This window comes from Chinchilla lanigera, unplaced genomic scaffold (assembly GCF_000276665.1).
Source record: "Chinchilla lanigera isolate Chin_1 unplaced genomic scaffold, ChiLan1.0 scaffold00003, whole genome shotgun sequence".
Classification (NCBI taxonomy): domain Eukaryota; kingdom Metazoa; phylum Chordata; class Mammalia; order Rodentia; family Chinchillidae; genus Chinchilla; species Chinchilla lanigera.
Genome location: NW_004955404.1, coordinates 13,378,351 through 13,401,491, shown reverse-complemented (window position 1 = coordinate 13,401,491; position 23,141 = coordinate 13,378,351). Strand labels below are relative to the sequence as shown.

Genomic DNA, 23,141 nt, shown 5'->3' with positions numbered 1-23,141 from the left:
GGGCTCTCAGTGCTGACTCTGATGTTTTGGATTTTTCCTAAGAGCAACCAACTCTGCCTCCTAAATTCCTTCATCCTAATTTAACCTTCCTGGCAAGAATACTTCAGGAATGCCTGTAAATCTCTTGTGCCATCCAGTTCATTGCATTTGTTATGGTTTATGTCTATGTGTCCCCCCCCCCCCAAAGCCTCCTGTGGCCCTGGGGCAGGCTATTAGAGTTTGAATATGGGTGTGAGAGCTGCATCCGCCTGGGAGTGGGTAGTTTGCATATGTAAGGGACAGGAAAAGAGTGCTTGGGGCATTCCTCCCCGATTCCGCCCTGGTGTGTGTGCTTGTGGCTTAGCTGTAGCTGCCTTCCTGAGCTGCAGCTCTCTGCCACGTGCCACTCTGCCTTATAATTTGCCAAGTATGGGCTGAAACTTCCACGAACTGTAAGCGAAATAAACCTTTCCTTCCTTAATTTTGGGCGTCAGGTATTTTGTCCCAGCAGCGAGAAAAAAGTAACCAAGACAGCATCCCAAATGGTCTTACAGTAAAATGGTCTCAAAAATCATTACCTATGCTCCTCTGTTTGACCATTTTCTAAACTTCCTTTTGCAAAAATCTCCCTAGGATGTGTGTTCATCAGTGAATTTCTTCTTTGTTTTTGATTGCATAACCAAAATTTGTACCTGAAGTTCCTAACCATATCTCACTATAACCAACATCCATGGATTATAAAACAAGTCACTGCACTGAGCATTTGAAGTTCTGGGCCTAAGACTCTGATTCTCAACACAGGGGTTCCTTTCTTGTCTCAGAGAAGTGCCAATGTTCAGCAAATTCTTGGTGTGTTTCTTGTAGTGTTTCAATATCCTCTTCTCCAGTTTCTGCCACTTTTAAGACAATCCCAGCATTTGGGTTGTATGCAGCCTATATCAAGCAGTCTTGTGCACCGGGGATCCAATTCCAATCCGTTTGAAACCTGTCATTTTCAGAAAAGGATCCTTTTGCTTCCGTAAGAAATTCTGTGTGTATGGCTGTCGGTTTACACTATTGCGTTGGAGGTTATTTGCCGGTTAACCGCCTTGGAATTAATTGGGATGAGCGTTTCGTCAAACACAGCATCCTCTCTAAAGTGGGAAGAGCAATTTCAGAGAAGTTTCCAAGGTCCAGCTCAGCTTAGGCCTAGGGTTAGACAAGTGAGGCCCTTTTATTTCAGAAGCAAAACTGAAGAGAGCACACATACTATGATAAGCAAGCTAAATAGTATTTCTGACAAATTGTACATAATGCAGCATATTAAGCAATCAAAATGAATGCAGGAACCCATGATGAACATAATAAAAGCTTTAAATAAACACAGAATCGGTATTAGTAATTTTCCTTTCTGCCTTAGGCCCCAGTATTTCTAGGCTTACTACAGCAATTGGTCCTGTTTTTATTTAATGTGTTGGTATTTGTTGGTAATTTTTTTCTTTAATTTTGACTCCTAAAATATTTCCTTAAATATTAGTTTTCTTGATGACTGAATTATTAGTGCTGAAATGCATTTTGGTCTCACCTTGCCAGAGCCCAGGCTCAAGTTTTTCTGTCTTTTGGGCAGTCACTGGAGGGCAACCCCTGCTTAGGACCAGCTAGTTGAACTGCAAAACATTGTGGGGGAATTCCAAGTCCTTAGAGTTGGAGAGAAACATCGAGGCACTGTATTGAGGCGGAACAAAAAACTTAACATGGAAATCTGGACTTCTTGTAAAAGACATTCTCTCACTCTTTAGGATTGCCCAAGTGCTGTTGACCTTTTGCATTATTTTTCTCCACAGCTCCTGAATACTTGGTAGCCGTCTTTCTATAATCAAAATTGCAAATGAGAAAATTTAGCTAATGAAAATCTGCTGTCTTACTGGGAGGAAAAAGATAACCAGATTTTAACTAAACTTACCTCTTTTAGCCTTGCGATGGCATATCAATTTAGCAAAAATTTGTGCCTGCCACCTAGTGGCAGAAGCTGGTAATACCAAGATGAATGAAATCTGCTCCGGCCTTGAACTCCGTTCGGGGATGGTGTGGGCTGGTGTCCGGTACTGTGTCGTACTTCACTCCCCAGGGGACGCTGAAACACTGCGGGGCTGAAATCGCTGGTCCAGCTGATGGGCAGACACAAGTAACTGTCGAGGAACACGCGGCGCTATGACAAAAGGCAAAATAGAAGCGAAACAAAGGGGGAAGAAGATTAGATCTGCCCGGGGTAGGGGAGGGGTTTGAAGACGTTGCAACCCTTGAGTAAGACCTTGAAAGATTGAAAGAAATTGCTGAGCCACGCACCGCTTTGCACCCTGGGCTCTGCAGAAGTGTTTGTTTCCTTCTAACAGAGGGAGGCGAGTGTGTGAGTCAGGGTTAGAAATTATCTGCGGCGTGCTCCTTCGCACGTGGTTACACCACAAGGAAGGCACTGGGAGCGGGGCGGATTGAGGACATGCGATTCCGCGGCCTCACGTCTGCTGAAAAGGGTGCACATTCATTTCCCTTATGGGAGATTTACATTCTATACCAGCACCTTGAAGGCTTTAAGGAACCCTACAGTGACGATTTTGAGTTCAAGCGGATTTAACATTCATTTGGTCGAAAATCTTTTTCTGTTTTTCTTTTTTGTTTTGTTTTCATCAAACGCCTTAACATCCTCGACCTAACTAGTGTACCATGAAACACGCTCAGGAAATACTGTCAGAGACCAGGGATTTCCAATTGCTTCTCTGCAGACCAGCTGTTCCAGAATTACACTGCAGAGTAACCACAATAAGAAAGATAAAAACAAAAACAGCAAAAGACCAGCTGAACTTCCACCAGCAAAAGCTGAGTATTCATTCTGGTTTTTTCATATTTTTGCAGTCTTTCGTCATCCTAGTTCATAGAAATACATTTTTAAAGTTTGTAGTCTTATACAGGTAATAGTTTATGTTCTTATTTTCTCACTAAAATTCAACTGCAAATCTCTTAGTGTCCTATAGTTTTAATAATTATTATTTTAATGATCCATCAAGGAAGTAGCATAGTTTATATCCCATTCCCCGTTGTGTGACACTAAGGTTGATCTGAATGGCCCTACAATTATAAATAATTTTGCTGCAACGAGCAGGCTAAATTATATTTTCTTTCCTAGAATTATTTCCTTAGAATAAATTCCCAGAAATGTAATAACCTAGCTATGGGAGCTGAACATTATTATCTTGATGGAAATATTTGGTCTTGATGAAATTAATGTTTGTCTCTCTGGAGTGAAGTTAAGGGATGGATGAGGCTCTCAAGAGTTGTCAAGCCACCTGCTTCATGATTTACCTGCTGAAGTCCTATTTCCCAGTGGACGGACTTCAAATAGTGAAAGAGCACACATGCCTGGTGAGAACAGGGCCTTCCATATTTTCTCTAACTGTTGAGTCTACCAAAGCAGAAAAAATGGATATTTGAATCTCTCTAAGTCTCTGTTATTCTCAGACAGCTCATCAACCTCTATCCTTGTGTTCTCCTGGCCTCCTTGACCCCAGGAGCCCCTTGCTTGCTGTGCCCACTCTGCAGTGTGGCACTGGAAGAAAATGCCAATTTCAGCCATGTCTACCAAGCGGGGAGCTGACAGGAGCTGAAGAACATGAGAACTCTCCACTCTGCAGTTAATGATTTTCAGTTCTTACGACCCAAAAGGCAAACCAAAGCCAGAAAAAATTATATTTCCTTGTGAAAATTGATCTAGAGGGTGTGAAGGGACTTTCTCTAGGTAGAGTTCTGCTCAGATCTAAAAAGCTGAGGTCTAGACTTCACCATGGCTTTGCCATGGCACTTGGTCTGTGCAAATAGCAATGACCTGTAAGCAAATCTGCTAAGCAATCATGTTTGCTGAATTACTCTTCTCTCTCCAAATACCTGGTATCCTGTGAATTTTGTAGGTCCAGATTTATGCTAATCCACATTCACATCTGCATTCCTCCAGTGCTCATACCTCTCTTGTATGCCTTGCCTCGATTCTGTAGGTTGAGATAAAATGACCTCTCATTGCTTTCCATTTTCACTTCTTCCCTCCAGAGAAAATCAACATTCTACTTCATGAACTGATATCCATTATCTGAAATAAAATGATTCAGTTAAATTCATCCCCACCAGGTGATGGATATTTGCGATTTCTCACCTGCAGTGCCATGGGGATGGTTTGAGTGAGTCATCCGAGGTTAGCTTGGACCTCAGTGTAGGACTCAGAGAGATCATTGAGCTATTAGGAGATGGGACACAGTGGGAAGTCCTTATGGGATTGGGGGAGCTGCATTCAAGGGACTGAGTACACCTCCTTGCACACCTGATCACTCATAAGACCGAGCTGTAATTACAGCGAGTCCAACCCTGGAGTCACTTTCTGGTTTCCCATTTGGTGATGTGATTTTTTTTCTCCATTAATATTTCTGCCATGGTAATGCCGGTGATCATGAGGTCCTCTTCAAAGTTGAGCAAGTGTTGGTGCCTTGCCCTTGAATATCCAGAACTGTGAGCTAAATAAACTGCTTTTCTTCATAAAATAGTCAGAATTGGGTTTCTTGTTATAGTAACAAGAAGCAGATGAATATATCACCCTCAAATGACCTGGAGGGTATATATTATGCTACTTCAAATAAATCAGGCACAGAAATACAAATACTGCATGATGTCACTCATTGTGGAATCTAAACAAGTCAAACTCATAGAAATTGAAAGCACAGTGGTGGTTACCAGAGATGTTGAATAAAAGGATAATAAAGGGGGAATGTTGATCAAAGGGTGAGATGTATCAGATTGGCTGAATACGTTTTAGAGATGTATTACACAGCCTACAGCTATATAGCTATAGTTAATGGTAATGTAAATTTCTAAAAGAATAGATTTTAAATAATGACAAAGTGATAAATATATGAGGTAATGAATATGTTAATTCACTTGATGTAATCTTTCTTCAATATATACAAATACCACATCAAAATATATTGTACAAAAAAATTCATGCACTATTATTTGTTACTTCAAAATTAAATTAAATAAGTCTGTGTACTTCCTAAGACATGGAGGGGCAAAATCCACTCTCCTCTAATAGAACTGAATTCAAGGGGAGGATGGTTAATCCAAGTGCACCTCCAATAAACTGAATTTCATGTAGGAAGTTGGAACAGAACGGCCTTGCTGGTGACTTGCTAAAGAAGTGGGGAGGTCTACTGGCTCCTTTCCTCTGGAGATTGGATATGAGAGTCATTGAACTGGAGAACCAGAAGGAGCCTTTGAGGTTTTGCTATCCATCTACCTTATTTTATCGCTGGAAATAAAGAAACCAAAGAGGAAAACTGAATAACAGATCATTGGTTCAAGAACCAAGGGAAAAACCTGCTCCTCCAGGGCTCCTTGGACTTCCAGTGCCATCCCTACCTCATGGCCACAGCTGCTGCTTACCCCATCCTGGTATCACCTCCCACAACCCTAGAGAAATGCTCTCACAGATTCTTATACATGCATAGGAGTTTACATATCACAGAACACCCTTCCTGAAAATAATTTAAATTATACCCTGAATTAGTGAATGTGCCTGTTCGGTAGGGAATAGTAATGTTTTTGCTTTGTTTTGTTTTTGTGACATTGGTATTTTTGCTAGTGTTCTTTTTTTATATATCCTCTTTAAAACAAAACAAAACAAAACAAAAAAATGATTGAGGTGGGTAAGAGGTAGCCACTCGTCATTCTTCTTACTGTCTGACTCTAAAGAGTGTATCACAAATGTTGCCCCCCAAATAGAGCAAGGTATTTTTTAAATAAACATTAAAACAGCAGAAAAAAGTAATGTGCAAAAAGAGCTCTGTAAGTTCAGTGAAGGTCCAGTTCTTGATCCTTTTAAGTGCTTCAGCCTTACATGAGAGATTCTCTTAACCCAGACACAACATTCCAGGGACCCTATTCTGTGCACTAGAGTTAGCATCAGACAACCAGCAACACTCTCATCTAAAGTAGACAAAAGACCATTACGAACCTCAGGTTCCAGGGCTAAGCATGCAGGCTATAGGCCTTGCTGGGTATTTATACTCTCTTCATGTAAAACAGGAGGGGTGAGAGAGGTGTTTCTCAAATAAACCTTACATTTTACCAGTGAGATCACCTTTATCCTATTTCTAACAGTGTTCATACCAATCCCATTTCTAATACTCAGTATTCTAATTGGTACAGTGTGGGTTAACGGAGATTTGCCTACCAGGAATGTATGTAGCATCTGCTTGATGTGTTGTATCCCAGTGTAATGCCTGCTGACTTCCCCCAAACTATGCACTCTAGAGGGAAGCAGTCAATTGTGTGTAGACTTAAAGCTGTACTTATGTAGACTTTCATAGACTCTCACTACCTAAGATGAAGTACTTAAGCATATAAGTACTGTGTTTCACTTGGACACACCTACATTCATAGTATGTTTCAGGCTCCCTTCTATGTCATGACTTTTCTATTCTTTTGTTGCCATGATGGCTGAGTAGTGGTCAGTAGATGATTTAGGTCTAAAATCTCTTTCCTAAAGATCAGAACATAGCTTCCTTTAGAAGATAGTCCTGGAAGAGCCATTTCCAAATTCCTAGAGATTCTGCCTAATTGTTAATTTACTCCTAGGAGCTAGCATAGGTTCTTTAAAGTCAGGTGTCAGGTTACTGACCTTTCATTAATATGCTAATTGTCTTATTTTCATCATGATCCGTGTTGACAGCATTTTGCTCATGAAGTAACAAACAAAAACAGAGCAGGCAATTAATTGCCAATGCATACAACTGGCCAATACAACAGGCCAGAATACAGAGATAATAGTGGGGCACCAGTGTCCACATCATTAGGATCCAAGTAGGCTCTTACCTACTTTCACATGTGTAGCAAATTGTAGCCCAATATCTTTGGACTTCTGTCTGCCATGCTGAAGATAATACAGTTGGCTTTCTGTGTAGGTAGAGTGTATCTTTCTGTATCCTTGGATTTAAAAAGCTGCACACTATAAATACTCAAAAAATTATATCTATACTAAGGACCTATAAATTTTTCTTATTATTCCCTAAACAACACAATTTAACAACTGTCTTATTATGGTTACATCATATTAGGTATAAGAAGTAATTAGAGATAACAAAGTATATGGGATGATGTACATAGATGATGGGAAATGCTAAGCCATTTTATCTAGGGGACTTGAGTACCCCAGGATTTTGGGATTTGAGAGATCTTGGAACCAATTCCCCATGATACTGAGAGCTGACTGTACCTCCACCACGAGTTTGTGGTGACTAACTGATATCAAATCATACAACCAGATGTATTCTTTCAATTTAAACTCCTGCCATGTCTTGAAATGCAAATTACTTCCCAAGAGTAGCACTTGAAATTATGCAACAGACCAATGGAAAAGATAGTTTTTTGGAGGGTAAGTGGCTGGTCAGAGATCCTTCCCTGCTCCCTGAAATCAAAGTTTGTATTTACCTATTTCTTCTGCTTGCTTGTAAGATTTGCCCTGATAAGGAAACAGAACTAAATCCTCTTACACTGACACATCCAAATAACCTTGTGATAAGGGATCAAAAGGAGTTCAGGTGGATTTGTTCTCCACAGGTATAATATTTGCCTTGTCTGATTTGTCATTTTGAGCAAACATTGGCTATTATTTTTATGGCTGGTAGAAGGGCAGAAGCCAAAGCTCTGACACAGAGTAAATAATATATTCCAAGTGGCGGAGGAAGGCATTAAATGCTCATAAGCAAGGGACTTGCCTCATGCGGAGCCCATCCCTGTGATTTAGAGCACCAACGCTCTGTGTGCACAGCCCCTCCTTGTAATTGGAAGCTGACCCTTCTTAAAATGGGAAAATTGTGGTCGTTTTGTAGGCTTTATTTGGGATCTATTATGTGTGAAAGTGTTCATTTGAAAGAAAGAGTCCAGGAAAAATGGCACTTCCAAACCACTGTACTCAACAGGGTGTTTACCTGTGGGTGGCCCCATGACTCTGCTGTCGGCAGCCACATGCAGACCCAGGGGGACGGGAAGGTCCAGTTCTGAGTGCCCACACCATATCCAGGCTCTGCCTCTGCCCTGCGGCAGAGATACCCACCCACTGTGACCTGACCAGGAGCGCTAATTAACTTCGTCTAATCAAGCTTGAATGTGGAAGTGTTCCCTCCTGCCATCCTGCAGTTTCCCAGGGATTCTGGGAATGTGTGTGTGTGTGGTTGGAGCTGGAGGAGTGTTCTGTGGGAAAAGATAATAACTGCAGAAGTGGCTAACACAATGTTCCAGACACTATTCTAGGAACTTCCCAGTGTGGACTCCTTTCATCTTTACAATGATCCTACAAAGCATGTACTTTTGCTAGAAGAGAAAACAGTGGGGATGCTGAAAGGTAGGCACTTAGTACAGAGGCATAATTTGAACTCTAGGAGTCTGGCCGCAGCATCTGGAGTGGACCAGAAAGCAGTGGCATTGGTAGGCATTTGTTTTTTTTCCTGAAATGCCAGTTGGTTCTTAGGGTGTACAGCACTCAGAGCCTGGCTGGTGATGACTGGGTAAATTGCTGGAACAAGTACAGCAGTAGCTTGTTCATTGCCATGCGGGCAATGAGGTTCAAGTTTTTATCTGGGTTTCAAGTTTCTCATCTTTCCTTCTCACGTTGGGCTTCCTCTTCTCTCCCCTTTCAATGTAAAACTTCCCTGTATCATAAAGGGCCCAAGAGAAAGAAAAGCAGCCCCAGTGGTGGACAATTGTTGTGGCACATGCAGGTATTCCATATTTTCTATTGAGCATGATCAATCTCACAGAGTGTCACTTTCAGAGAAGGCGATGAAGCAGGATAAATCTCAGACCAGGTTGGCATGCTGTCAGAACAAAGACCAAAGTACAGCCACTATGCAAACTACCAACATGGCCAAATAGTCCCGCCCCCGGAAAACTGGAGTGACTGTCTGTCTTTCCAATTGGAGTTCTGCTCTCATTGCATTCTTTTCTACTTTTAGATAGTCTGCTTTTTGATGGTGCCTTCTCGGAACACACCCTTAATTACTTGAACTTGCCCCAAAAGTACCTTGTACAAGCTCAAAACCCATCATAAAGCCCATGGTCCATGGTTTCCTTGAGTGTGTATTTTCTCTTGCTGCAGCAAGCATCCATGAAGCCGGCAGGTATATCCTCAGTGAAAAACTTTAAATGAAGAAATTCAACAGCAATTAAAACTAAACCTCAAGCCATTCAGAATCAAAATAAAAATAAATTTATATATAAAAACAAAACATTGAGTTCTAACTTCTTTGCAGCTGCAAGGGTCAATCTCCAGAAATATGATTATAGGAGCTCCCCTTCCTGGAAGAGAGGAAAAGTTGTTTCAGATTTTTGTCTTTCCCTGAAGAATATCACCATCTCATCCATGCTGAAAGATATGAATTCTGAACAGTAATGGAAAAGCTCAAGACCAAGTTAAAATTTTAGAAGTAAGTAGAATATTAATGTCCTCAATTCTCCAGTCCTGGAGCATTGAGGCCTAAATTTGTCAATCAAATATTTCTAAGCTGAGTAAAGACACTGCTTAAATCCAGTGTCCCATTTCATTCCCATGGCCCTGCTGAGCTGCTAACTTTAGTTGGTGTTCTGTCTTCATCCATTTTCTTTTGCTATAACAAAATAACTGTGACTGGATAATTCATAAAGAACACAGGTTCATTTGCCTCATAGTTTTTGAGGCTAGGATGTCCAAGAGCAGGGTGCTAGCACCTTCCGGACACCTGGTGAGGGTCTTCATGTCGTATGGTTGCATAGTAATATGGCAGAAGGCATCAGATGGTAAGATGGAGCAAGCCTGCTAGTTTGAGCCTTTTTTCCTCTTAAGAAATTAGCAATACCATCATGAGTAGCCCATCCTCATGGTCTTATCTCATCCTAAATGTTTTTATTAGTATCCATTTGTGGTAGGTAATGATTATAGTTCTTGTGGGGGGAAGTAACATATTTCAAATTTTTTTCATTCTCTTCCCACTTAGAAAGATCTTTCTACTTCCTATTATCTATCCATGTTCTTATTCCCTCTCTCCAAATTACTATAATTCCCTAACCCTACTCTTCATGTCTCCAGCTATAATCCCTTCCAAGTCAGCTTGGGTCCAGATTTTTCCAAAGCAGTCAGGTTGCCAATGAAACTCCACTAAGCAAAACCCCACTTGGAGCGTCATTCCTTTCTCCTGTCAGATAAAATCCAAAGGCAGAGTTGGAAGCACATCAGAAGCTTCAACTCCAACTGTCTTTCCAAGTGCAGCACTCAGATTTCATCCTAGCATGCTTCTCCTCTTTGCAAAGTCCCTCCTTTGTACGTGTAGCTGCTGTCCCCAGCCTTGTTCTCTGTGAAGAAAGCTGGCCTCTCTATGTCACTACTACTTGTTTGAGCAAGTACTGTTTGTTGGCAACACTGAGGGTCAGAAGATTCTGAGTTAGAGTCCAAGTTGAGACCCACATGCCACTAAAACTATGTTTTATCATCCTATTTGGATATATATTTCTTTATATAAATAAAAGAGACATAAAGCTCTGGCAGAGAATGTATATGAGTAAAATACCAAAGTAATTGAAGTCAGTTATTATTGTGTAAACCTACACATTCTGTTGATAGACTGGCAACTTTGGAATTAGTAATACACTAATGAAAAAAGGACTCAGAACTTCTGTTTTTCTGAAACTTATTTTCCTGTCTTCATTTTAGCAAAATTTACTAATCATGTCATCCAAAGTAATACTTTTATATAGTCTGTTCTATTTGGACAATAATTTTCTAAGTAAAAATTTTGTATGGAATTGTATTAAAATCTTTAAAAGTTTAGTATACTTTCATTGAAGGTGTAAATTAAGTATAAAAATGTAAAACCTGATACTTTTGTGTCTCTTCAGTTATCATCCTTTGAAATATTAAATAGTACATATTAAAACTAAAAGACAATAAAACGTGATGTATATCTAAATTTCATATCAAAATTTAAATAAAGCTAAAATTTCAAAATACTTTCTAAAAATTCATGACAGTCTTATCAATATATATTTAAAAGAAAATTTATGCTCCTCAAGACATTGCAGGTGTGGCTGCTGTGTCACATCTGCGTCACTAGGCTGCAGAGAGAATTGAGGCTATGTCTACACTCAGTGTTCCCACCCGTGAACACCTGAATGATTAGTAGCCTGACATGGACAGAGCCATTGCAGGGTGCCATGTGCTTGCCAGCCACCTGGAGCCTGGTGAGTGAGGCCACCTTCTGCTGATGACCCTCAGTCACCTGAGGGTCTTGCAGTCCTGTGGCAGGAGACAGGAGATAGTTCACTGCCTGCAGGGAGGGGGTTTGTTAGATTGCCTCCTTGAAAACCATAGAAAGTAGTGCCTCCCCTCTTTTTGAGACAAGGTCTCACTGTGTAGCTCAGACTGGCCTTAAACTCATGATAATCCCACCTCAGCCTCCTGAGTGCTGGGATTACAGGCCTACACTGCCATGCCTGGCTAGATGCATGGTTAAAACCTAACAGTTGTACCAGCTTCCAAGGTGCGAGGATGCGAAGAAGAAGCTTTTTAAAATCCCAGGGCCTTGGGGGCTGGGGATTTAGCTCAGCGGCAAAGCGCCTGCCTGGCAAGAGCAAGGTCGAGAGTTTGGTTCCTGGTACCAGAAAAAAAAAAAAAAAAAAAAAAAAAAAAAAAAAAAAATCCCAGGGCCTTATTCCTGACACAGTAGCACACAGTAGTCCCAGGACTTGGTAGCTGAGGCAGAAGGATCACAAGCTCAAACCCAGCCAAGACAATTTAGACCTTGTCTCAAATTTTAAAATACCACTGGGGCTCGCTTCATGCCTCCTAGGAGCCTGGAGGGAGGGCCTCTGGCACACGGGGAGCCATGGGCGGGAACACCGATCTTCCGACTGGCTCGCTTCCTGCCTCGTAGGTGCCCGGAAGGAGGGCCCCTGGCTCAGGGGAAGCCACGCGGCGGCCAGCGCTATTGTGCTCCAGCCCTCAGGATGGCCGCTGCTACTTAATTGAGAACTACCATGACACAGAGAAACAATGACACAACTGGCCCACCATGCACCAGCTGCAGATGCCCACCCATGGACATGTGTGAATAATTCAAACATGGAGAAACCCCCGGGAATACATGCCATACAATGGGCCACTCTTGCTCCTGCCACTGAGAACCAGAAAGGTCCAGAGTCAGCGGAGGAGCAGCTGCTGAACAAGGACTCGGAGAACATGAGAATGCAGACTAAGCCCGAGGAGTCAGAGGTCTTGTGGACTGGGGTCACGAGAGCCGCTCAGAAGCTGTAAACCAGGAGGAACTTGCACAATACCTGCGGAGACTCCCTGGAAGCCATTCTTCCCCTGACAGTACAGGCTGTGGTGGAGCTCCGGAGAGGTCTGCAGCAGGATTCCTGCTGCCTGTGCTGACAGTTGGGGAGAGGACACTAACTGGTTGTGGGGTCCCAATGCGATGGAAGGCTGGAGAGAAAACGCTACAAAAACTGGCTTTGGCCCCAGACGGCTCACTTGATTTTTGACAACCCTTAGGCTATAACTACTTGTTAGATCCTTCTTGCGTATCTCTGTCTTCCTGAGAAACCACTTTGAAGATACCACCATGTATTACAGCAGCCATTGATATTTTCCTACTAATCTATCCATAACTCTCCAATGTTTGTATTGTTCCTATCCTATTTCATAAATGGATGCATGTCTATCATTATGTGTTCCCTACAACAACCATTGAGAAAAGTTAATGATTATTCAATAGGTCACTCGTGTATAGCTCTATTTATTTTCTTTAGAAGCCACTTTGAAGATACCAAAGTGTAGTACAACAACTATTGATAATCTCCTACCTCTTTTGTCTGTAACTCACTATTATTTGTCTATTTGTTTTCCTGAGAAACTATCTTGTAGATAACAATATGTGAAACAATAACCATTGATAATTTCCTACCATTTTGTCTGTAATTTGGTAAGACCCCCATTATTATGTTATCCTTCTTTTACTCTTTAAAAGAAAAAAAGAAAAAAAGAAAAAAAGAAAAGAAAATGTAAAAAGCTATTTAAACTAGCATTCCAATTTCTCATCATTTTTACAAGAAGCTAGTGTCCCTCTTCATGTATATTACATTCAGAACTGCATTTATATAAATTTAAGAATAATATAAATTATTACTACCGCACAATGTCCCTCAGTCACCCATGCGCAATTGGAAGTATCTCATGAATTCTTGAGTATCTTCAGAACCACACATTGGAACACCTAGAGACACAAGAAGATGAACAGTTGGCACTAGTGAGCGAAAAAAACACTTAGTTATTCAAGCACTTCCTGCACTTGGGCTCCCTGAGAGGAGAGATTGGCATGTTCATTCACTCGCCTTTTTCAATCTTCAGGGCTTCTTACCACTGAGCTCTTCCTGCCCTGCAGAGGATGCATGTCTCTGGCTTGGCAGCAGCAAAGCCAAAGTGGTTTTCAAGGACCCATAGAGCAAGTTATGGAGAAACAGCATCCTGGGGCTGGAACAATTTTAGCCCTGAGAATGCGCGTTTAGTGTTCACACACCCGTTGGACTTCCAGTGGTAGCAGGAACACCCATTCTGCTCAGTTAATATTTTTATGTTATGTAGAGTGCAGCTTTATTGCCCAGGTCTAAAGGAGGCACTGATGATCAGCTGAAGCAAAATTATCCTTTATATTATTCCTATGCCTATACCTGAAGGCAGATTTTGCTTTTCACAGGAGGGGGTCACAGTGCAGCATTCCTTAAACAGTGATACATTCCTTGGGTAATGACACAGATAGGCCTCACTGTCATGTGGTGTGGGGGGGTTGCAGTGGACCATCTCTCCAGCTGGAGAAAGTTGCCTGAGAACTGTTAGAAACAAAAATCTAAAGTGGTGGGTGGGGGACCAATTCACCTAAAATCTTCAGGCTTTCTGGAATGGAAAAGACTGAATCCATACTCCCTGCTCTCTGAGACTGAAAGGACTCAGAACAGACCCTGGCACTTCTCACCGAGGTGTGCCAGCAGAAATTACAACAACGATTCTTCTTGTCACCAAGCAGAAATCTGGGAAAAAGAAGGAGGATCAGTCCTAGGAGCAGAACAAAGCCCTCAGGGCTTTGGAGAAAAGTCTGGCTCTGCCCAAGTAGTTGTCCGACTGTAGAGGTGAACACAGAGGTGAACACGGATGATGGATGCTTGAGGAATGGAAAGGAGAGAAATGGTGCTGCTACAGGTAGATGTACCATACAAGATTTTTGTGATTTTGTTTTATATTGCTTAAACTCATTTTGTATTGTATAAGTTCATTGGACGCCTTTTAGTTTTAGTTTCTTCCTGTGTTAAGTAAGGACAATGCCTATGTGGAATTGGGGCAACCAATGAAAGACTAATAGAATAATTTAGATGAGTGATGATGGTGGCTTGGAAGAGGACTTTGTATCCCAATGTCTCCTCAAAGACTCATGAGTTCGTATCATAGGTGATATGACTGGGGGGTGCCTGTCTTGCGGGTGTGTGATATTGGGTCATGGGTGTATGATACTGGATTAGTCCACTGATGGGTTTATAGCTGGATAGATATTAGGAGGTAAAGCCTGATGGAAAGGGGTGCATCACTGTGGGTGTGGCCTTGAAGGTATTTGTCCCTCATCCTCCCTTGACAACTTACTGCTTCCTGCCTGCTACACCATGAGCTGTTTCCCCTCTGCTATGCCCCTTTGCCATGCTACTCTGCCTTGGAGCCCAGTCACTATGGATAGAAAACTCTACAAACAGTAAGCCAAAAATAAACCCTTCCCCCTTTCACTTGTGGGTGTCAGTTATTATGTTTCAGCAACAACGAAAAAGTTACTAAGCCGGTTGGGTCTAGGAAGTGGCATTGGAAATGGAAAGAAAGAACCAGGTGTAATCAGGATATGTTCTCCAGTGTTTCCCAAACTTTGTAATGAGTTAGATCTAAGCAATATGACAAAGAAAGAAAATGAAAAACACTTTATCTTGTTGCTGATCTTCAGTTCTAGTGTCACTGAGTGGGAAGGACAGGAAGATACATTACTGAATAATGCATCTGGTGATCTATAAACTATAAGAGTTTCATAAGCACAAGTGTGAATTCCATCATACTACAAATGACATTTACATGCTACACACAGAACTAGCTAGGAAGAGTATATGCTGGGAAAAGAAGGGGTTCCGGGACATCTCCCATGGACATTCCAACTTTTAAGGTTCAAGCAAAAGAACAAGGTCCCTGAAGGAGACTGAGAATGAATGGCTGGGAAGAAATGGTCACAACATAGGAAAAGGAATTGGGAGAGTGTGATCTCCCAAGAGACAAGAAGGAAAATGTTTGAAGAAAGGCTGTCCAACTTCATGAAATACTGCTTTGAAAGTCAGGTAAGGCAAAATCAGAGAAGAAATTTTGCACAGTGAAGGTCATCCAGAGCAGTAGGAAGCAGTTTAGCAGAGTGCTAGGGTGCAGTACAGACAGAAACTCTAGACAACTATTTCAGCACTTGGAGAGGGTAAAGCAAAGTAATGGATTTGTAGCAATAGGGAGATGGAGCAAGGGATAATTTTGTGATTCTGTTTTATACAGTATTAAAGATTGGAAGCACTTTGTTTCACATTGGATGACTTGGTACAAAGAGGAAACCAATGGTGCAGGAGAAAGAAGAGATATATACGCAAGTGAAGTTCCTGGGTGAGAAAAGGGTGGTTGATATATGGTGGGAAGAAGAGGCAGAATCCATTCCCTCTTACTGCAGAGAAAGTAGAGAGTCCAGTTCATGCTCTGCTGATCAAGTAAGCCAGAGGAGGAGGAATTCCAGTCTGAATGCTTTCAATTTCTCTTACAACTTTAAGTCAAAGTTATCTGATGAGAATAAAAAGAGAGAAAGGGAAACAAGAGGATTGAGTAGAGAAGACAAGGTGTTAAGAACTCACTTTAAGGAATGAGACAACAGGTCTACCAGGAGCCAACAATAAGGTCAGCAAGCAGTACTGTATGCCCAGTTGCAATGTACAAAAACATGCATTAAAGGAAGACAAACACATAGCGTTGTGTGCTTTGGTGAGCCAGTGTTGGATGGCTCAGCTGCAGGGACGGGATAAGTGGATGTTTGGTTTGTCCAGTACTGGCACTGACCAATTTGGTACAGAGAAGCAAGGGAATTAAAAGTGTTTGCAAAGAAAGCAAAATGTGAGTGGGTGAGGGCCAGGGCTGAATAAATATCTTGTAAAGGAATAAATGACTTAGGACAGTAAAACAATTTAAAAATGGGAACATGCTTTAGGACTGAGTAATTATTCTCTGTGTAAGTGTGTCTTTTCCACTGCTCTTGCTAAAATGTAGGCAATCTACGTCCTGCTGCCTGAAGCTTGGGGTTCTCGGCTGCCCCCTCTTAGAATGTACTTGTGAAAGCTGCAGGGCTCCTCTGGGCTGAGGTAATCAAGAAGACTAAAATGATTTCTGCTAAAAGCTCAAATGACATTTTCAGGGATGGAATTTCAGCTTCTTTTGAAGATGGCTCTGTAAATCATAGGGTGGGAGGGCTCAGAGGTCCCATCACGGAAAGGCTTCTGTGTAGGCAGTGGGCAGTGAGAAAGGAAGGAGAAAAGAAAGTGTACAGAGGGAATCAGAGTGGGCCTCTGCACCCTCTGTTTCCTGGCACTGTCTGAAGTCCCAGAGGAGGCTGCTGCTGCTACCACTTCCTGGGTCCTTCCCTTGTCCCCATGACCCAGGAACACTGGTTCAACCATAGTTCTCTTTCTGGTAATGCAAGGGGTGATTGAAAAATACAGTGACTACTTAATTTTTTTAAAAAAATCATTACAGTAAAATACACATTGCCATTAACCCCCCTCACTTTGAATTCCTTTATTCTCATCATTCTTGTTATTTTTTCTGAAGCAGTTCTGGAAGTCCTCTTTCATGTCTTCATGTGTCATGATCAAAAATACAGTGAGTGCTGCTGCCAGTGCCGTCCAGCAGGAAGGCAGGCTTGTGAAAACGTCACAGCACGTTCTCATCCACCTTCTTCATAGATCTGGCGCCGCAGACTTCTAGCTCTTCCCCAAAGTCAAAATGACCATGAAAGGTAAAGTTTTGCATCAGTTCAGGACATCAAGCACACCAGAACAGAGCAACAGGAGACAAGAAAGAGGACTTCCGGAAAGGCTTCAGAAAGGGCCAAGACTAATGGGATAAGTATGTTTGAGGCAAGGGGGAAGATTTTGAAGGGGAATTAAAAACAATGCATCTTTCACTATAATACTTTTTATTCACACACAATATAGTTTTGATTTGGTTGTGAAATGGCTGTAATTCCAGATTTCTATTCATCCTAAAAAACCTTAAAGGCTTTCTGTAGTCATCACTGCATCCCTTTTTTTTTTATTAGCATGTATTTGTAGCACTTAATGTTTGCATCCTTGTGGGGAGCTGGTACACAGATGCAATACGTCTTTCTAAAAATTTATTTTATTAGTACAAATCTGTTTTCTTTTTTCATTCCTTCCTCTTCCCTCTCTCATTTTTTCATGTTCCTCTGTAGACAAGATACTTAGAAATGAACACAGTAAGCACACAGGCAGGTGCCCATATGCAGGAGTACAGTACTGCAGTGGAAGAGGAAGGAGGTCCGTTGCCTGGGGCCCTTTAGGTCCCACTTAGCCTGCCTACTGAACTGGCGCGTGCAGGTAACAGCTTTCTCAACAGTGTCTGAGCACAGTGGCTGCGTAACAACAGCTGTAGTCAAACAGCCCAACCTGCCACACAAAGGCATTTGCTGTTGCTGAGGAAATGGATGTGAATGTGGATTTTGGAGCTCAAGAAAGAGAAGGCTAAAAGGTGCTTTAATTTATAGACTGTAAGTATGTGGAAGTGTATTCTTTCTGTCTAAGGAGACTGATAGTTTTTAGTATGTACATAAAATAGGAAGAGGTTACGATACAATAGGAGATCTTTCCACCACCGGGAGAAACACACAAACATGCTACTGAGCAGAGGTGTCCAGTTGCTGTCTCTGGGTATAGTAACCATGTGCCCAGCAAGCAAATTCTTCAGCTTTCTGAGAGCAGGAGATAGTACCACGCATTCCCTCCACATTCTTCCCTTTTCAAGTGCACATTATATTTGGGGCCACGTGAGGTTAGGACATGCTCCACTATCCTCCTTGGAATGCACATACACTTCCGTCCATCCAGCCTGCTAAGAGATGGAGAGAGGTGGTATCTTTGTTTACTGAACACCCACCATGCACCTACAGATGAGAAAACAGAGATTCCAGGATGTGGAGTACTGCAATTTGTTTACAGCTCTTAGCCGACCTGCCTCAAACATCAGGTCATCTGATCTCTAGCACATTTGTGAAGCCTTTATTATTATTCTCAGTCTCTCACTTGTTGGAGACTCTCTGCCTTGCCTGTTTGTTCCAGCTTGGTAGCAGCTCTCTTTAGTGATAATAGAAGAATCCTGCTGCTTTATGGGGTGATAATCCAAGCCCTATGTGGATAATCATTCTTCTAGGTTGAGTGGTTAATTCCTTTGAAAAGGGAGGTAGATTACTGTTCTGAAACCTCAAAGTCTTCCTTTCATTCTTATATTAGATAAAGACACTTGCGTATTTACTTTTAGCAGAGGCTCAAAGAGAACTCCAAGCCAGAGTTGCAGACCCATCTGCCAGCTAGACCTGGGGAGTGCTTTTTCTTTTCTGCTAGTTGAGATTTGAGGACATCATATACAATTGTTGAAGTTTCCTCCCTCATCTTCTTATTTGACATTTAAAGGCCTTATGGGTTGATCAGCTGCCCTTTCTTTCTTGGGACTGGCCCAGGGTTAGCCCTGAAAGTCTTACATCCCAGAGAACCCCTCAGTCCCAGTACACTAAAGTGGTCAAAACTCAAGTAACAACTTCAGCTGGGAGAAGTGATTAAAAGACAAGAGGACAGATAAGGAAGCGCTAAAGAGAATGTCTCTTTAAATATTATTTACTGCCCTTAGCTGTTCAAGTCACTTTCATATATTTCTGGTAATACAGCAGGAAATATTGAAAGTCAAAGAAAATAACCAGAATGTCCATTAAAAAATGGCTTGTTAAATAAAATTCAGCCTCCCTCACACCGAGATACTACATAGCTTTAAAAACTAAGGGGCAGCTATATAAATTATCATGTTGAATAATTTGCAAGATGGGAGCAAATGTGCATATATATTTTTGCATATGTATACTACTTATGGACGGTTGCTGGATTAATTTTTTATTGTTGCATAACAGTGTCACCTCAGCACATTGTTATGTTGCAGGAATACATGTATTATCTCACAGTTTCTGTGTGTTAAGAGTCAGCATGGCTTTTCCGATCTTCTGCAAGGGTTTGATCAAGGCAAAGGCCATGATTGTGTTTTTAAGTAAGAGTTTTCACTGGAGCAGGAGCTGCTGTTGCACTTACATTGGTGTTGGTAGAATTTAGCCCCTGCAGTTGTAGGACTGAGAGCTTTACTTTTTCACTGACTGTCCCTGTGGGGAAAGCCACTGTCCTCTCCAAGAAGCTGCCCTCCCTTGTAATTCTCTGTCACATGTGGTTCCCACCATGATTATTTGCTTTCTCAAAGCCAGCAAAGGGCCAAGAAACTCAAACCAGATGGGTGCTAATTCTTACACAACTTAACCGCACCATCACATTCAGGTGATCACATTCATCCCTTTGCCGTCGCCCTGTTCCACAAGACCTGCCAACCCCAAGGGATGGAACAGCCCAGGGTGAGAGATCAGGAGTTGAGAACAATGGGGCTTCCCTACAGGTCTGCCTACCATGGGACTTAAAACTCTGGTGATAGCACCTATCCCTGGCAAGAAGGCTCAGAACTCCAAGTACAACTCCTTTCATTCTTTTTACATTCTGGGGGGAGTGAGCTACACTTACCATTTTTTAATTAAAATATATAACACATACATCAAAAACAAAACAGATTTTTGCTAATCAGTTAAGAAACTAAAAGACAAGGACCACACAGCATTTTGTCCTCTAGGTAGACGCCATTCACATCCTCTTGCTCCATCGTTATAGCTGCTCTGCTCCGCAACAGCTGAGAGCCAGCACCTGGGTGGCCAAGGGTCACTGTAACTTTATCTAACATGAAATTCAAGGTGCAGTATGGCGATTTAGGACTTTGTAAAGAAACTCTATGGTGGGGCTGGGGATTTAGCTCAGCGACAAAGTGCCTGCCTGGCAAGCGCAAGGTCATGAGTTCGGTTCCTGGTACCGGAGAAAAACAAAACAAAACAAAACAAAACAAAAAAAAAGAAACTCTATGGTGTCTTTTTAGCACCTTGTTATGGTAGGTTTGGTGGACTGTGTTGAGTGGTCCGTTCAGTTTTAAAGAGTTAAACACAGGAACTTTTTTGTGGTATATGTGGGGAGGCTGTACCGATGGACATAGGAAGGTACTCAAAAGCTACTTGAAAAGCAAACAGCTATAAGACTTCATAATTTCCCCAGGCGGCCCATGGATCAGAGATATTGATTTCACCTCACAGTTTTTTGGAAGGGCAGTATTTCTGTTCCAACTCCACACCTACTGAATCAGAATTTATATTTTAAGAACGTTCAAATACATACAGAGGTTGAGAAGTTTGGTCTAGACTACTCCGTAGTAGAGTGAGATACACACTCAGAAAAACACACTAATGGGAAAAATCTACACAAGAACATTTACTGCAGTACGGTTTACAATTTAAAAATTACAGGAAAAATAAAACAATTGATCATCTGCACAGAACTGAAAAATAAGTTAACATGTTTACCCGAGGAACACTATGCAGAGTTAAAATTAACAAGGCACAGCTACATATATCATGGATATATAGATAAATGCATCTATGAATAATTCCCAGAAATATAATATTGAGCCCAAACAAAACAAAGTAAAAACAAAAAAGAGGTTGAGGGAAGGAAATACAATATAATAATATCATTTATGTAAAAAGCTCAAAGACTGAGTGTATAGTTGAACACCCAAGCAGTAAAATAAGCATAAAAATGACAAATACTGATTCAAGAGAGCAGTCTCCTTTGGGAAGAAAGAGAAAGAAGAGATACACAGGGCATGTTTACAGTAAATTTTTCATGTCAGAGAAAACACATACAGATGCTTGTGGTATCTTCTCTACCTTTTATGTTTTCAGGATATTTCATAATAAAAGAAAAACATCAGCTTTTCCAGGTGATGCCAAAACGTCCTTCAAAGCACATGCTGATTTGAAATGGCATAATCTGTGAGTCCAGTTCCTCACTCCAAGCCCCCACCCAGTCTCCATTTCCCAGGCCTCTCCCTCCTTTTGGCTGATCTGCTGGGCAGGAGCAACATGACACCCTACCGCTACCTTAATCTTCCCTTCTTTCTTTATAAGTGAGGCTGGGCATAACCTCCTGTGCTTATTGACTGCCAACCTTCCTCTTCTGTGAACTACACTTTCACATCCCTTGCACATTTTCTTCTATTTATTTGCTTTTCTTTATTGATTTGTAGGAAACACTAATTAAGAGCACTGAGAATGCCAGTTGATGTCCTTTATTCTGTTTAAGTTGCAAGTATCTGTCTCTTGTAAAGCAGAGAGCAAAGGCTAATGTTGGAGTTCTGGATACAAATTGGGTCACTATTTAAATTTACCACCCATATCACACATGCATTATTTTTCTTTGTTACTGTTAAATGCATTATTATTAAAATGCATTATTATCAAATGTTTTGTCTGTAGAAAAGGAAAGTCAGCACCAAAAATCAAAGACACAAAAACTCTTCTTATCTGAAGTTATAATTTCATGGTAGCCTCGAGTTGACTTCAGTCTTTTTGCATTGAAAAATATAATTTAAAAAATCAAATACACAGGATTAGCAGCAACTTTTTATATGTTTTTTCGCAATGACCTTATTTCACTTCATAAAATTTCACCATTTTATTTATTTTGCTGCCATTTTAGGGATGGAGAGAAACAATAATACCAAATTAGCAAAATTTGTGATTCTTTTCAGCCAGCTAAAATCTGTAGTAGTCCTTGTTTGTGGTCTTTAAGAAAATGACAATGTCTAGAAAATATTTAATGGAAAAAATTCCCTTCTGCACTTGGTGCAGTCCTTCTGTGGCTGCCACTGTTTATATTTTAAAAGAAAGACACATTTTCTTATTTAAACTGAGAGTAATCAATTTCTTTAGAATGTTGGAAAATCCTTGTGCTTAAACGATTAGGAAATCTCATTTATGTGATGGATGTTCCTTAGAAAATTTTTGGTAGCAGCCCAAAGAGAGCTGTAGCTCCATTTATAATGGGAAAGGTAGCACTGCGTTGGGGAATGAGATCAATTGCTTAAGAAAAAATGAGCTTTTTCTCAGTCCCATAGCATCAATGGGATTTTTAAGCATTTCAAAACGGAACCTCCACAGATGTGTGTTATGCTGCTCAAGTCTGAGGTTTAATCCTGTGTCTAGGGACTAACCATATTGTCCTGATGTTTCAGTTACATTAAACATCTCCAAGGACTGTTGATCATTTGATCAGTGATTCTCGGCCTTTCTGTGCTCCCACAGGCATTTAGAGTACCCTGTCACAGTTGTGATTTGGTCCAGTTCCCTACATGGAACCTGTCAGGAATTTCAGGTTTCCCCAGGGACAGAGAGCATTACCAGGTACCACCCAGCTGAGCAGGGTAAATATATCAAGGACACTCTCTTAGGCTGGCTGGGCAAATAGAAGATTTGGGAAAATGCTATCAGCCCAAGATAATTCTTCTATGAAAAATGGTGCAAGGAGATTCTTGGGGATAGGGATGTCAGTGAAAGAGGATCTATCTAAGAATTAGAGAAAAGAGAAATGTTAAGAGCTAATATGACTTTACCCAGTTCCCTTTAGCAACCTCTTCTTCCAACCATGTATGGAAACCAGCAATTGAGAGTGCAGCTCACATCTCTAGGTGGGGCAGATGTGTGTCGTCACTCCTGTTGGCTGAGTATGTTTGGGAACAGATGGCACCAACCAGTGTCATGTAACAAATACAAACAAAATGGAAAATCCAGAATAGAACACTGAGAATGTTCTGG

General features: G+C 41.3%; 1 long non-coding RNA gene across 3 annotated transcripts; it reads right to left on the bottom strand.

Annotated features, from left to right (window-relative positions):
* Nucleotides 1-489: 489 nt before the first annotated feature.
* On the bottom strand, nucleotides 490-23,063 carry LOC102022248. Of its 3 annotated transcripts, XR_259310.2 has the most exons (7): nucleotides 22,940-23,063; nucleotides 13,212-13,295; nucleotides 9,074-9,189; nucleotides 3,895-4,093; nucleotides 1,922-2,167; nucleotides 1,544-1,828; nucleotides 490-1,167 (listed from the first exon to the last, which is right to left on the bottom strand). It is a non-coding gene; the product is annotated as an uncharacterized LOC102022248 (long non-coding RNA). The 3 variants fall into 3 exon arrangements; XR_259309.2 differs by lacking the exon at nucleotides 490-1,167 and having other exon boundaries at nucleotides 1,315-1,828; XR_001235097.1 differs by lacking the exons at nucleotides 490-1,167; nucleotides 9,074-9,189 and having other exon boundaries at nucleotides 1,315-1,828.
* Nucleotides 23,064-23,141: the final 78 nt, after the last annotated feature.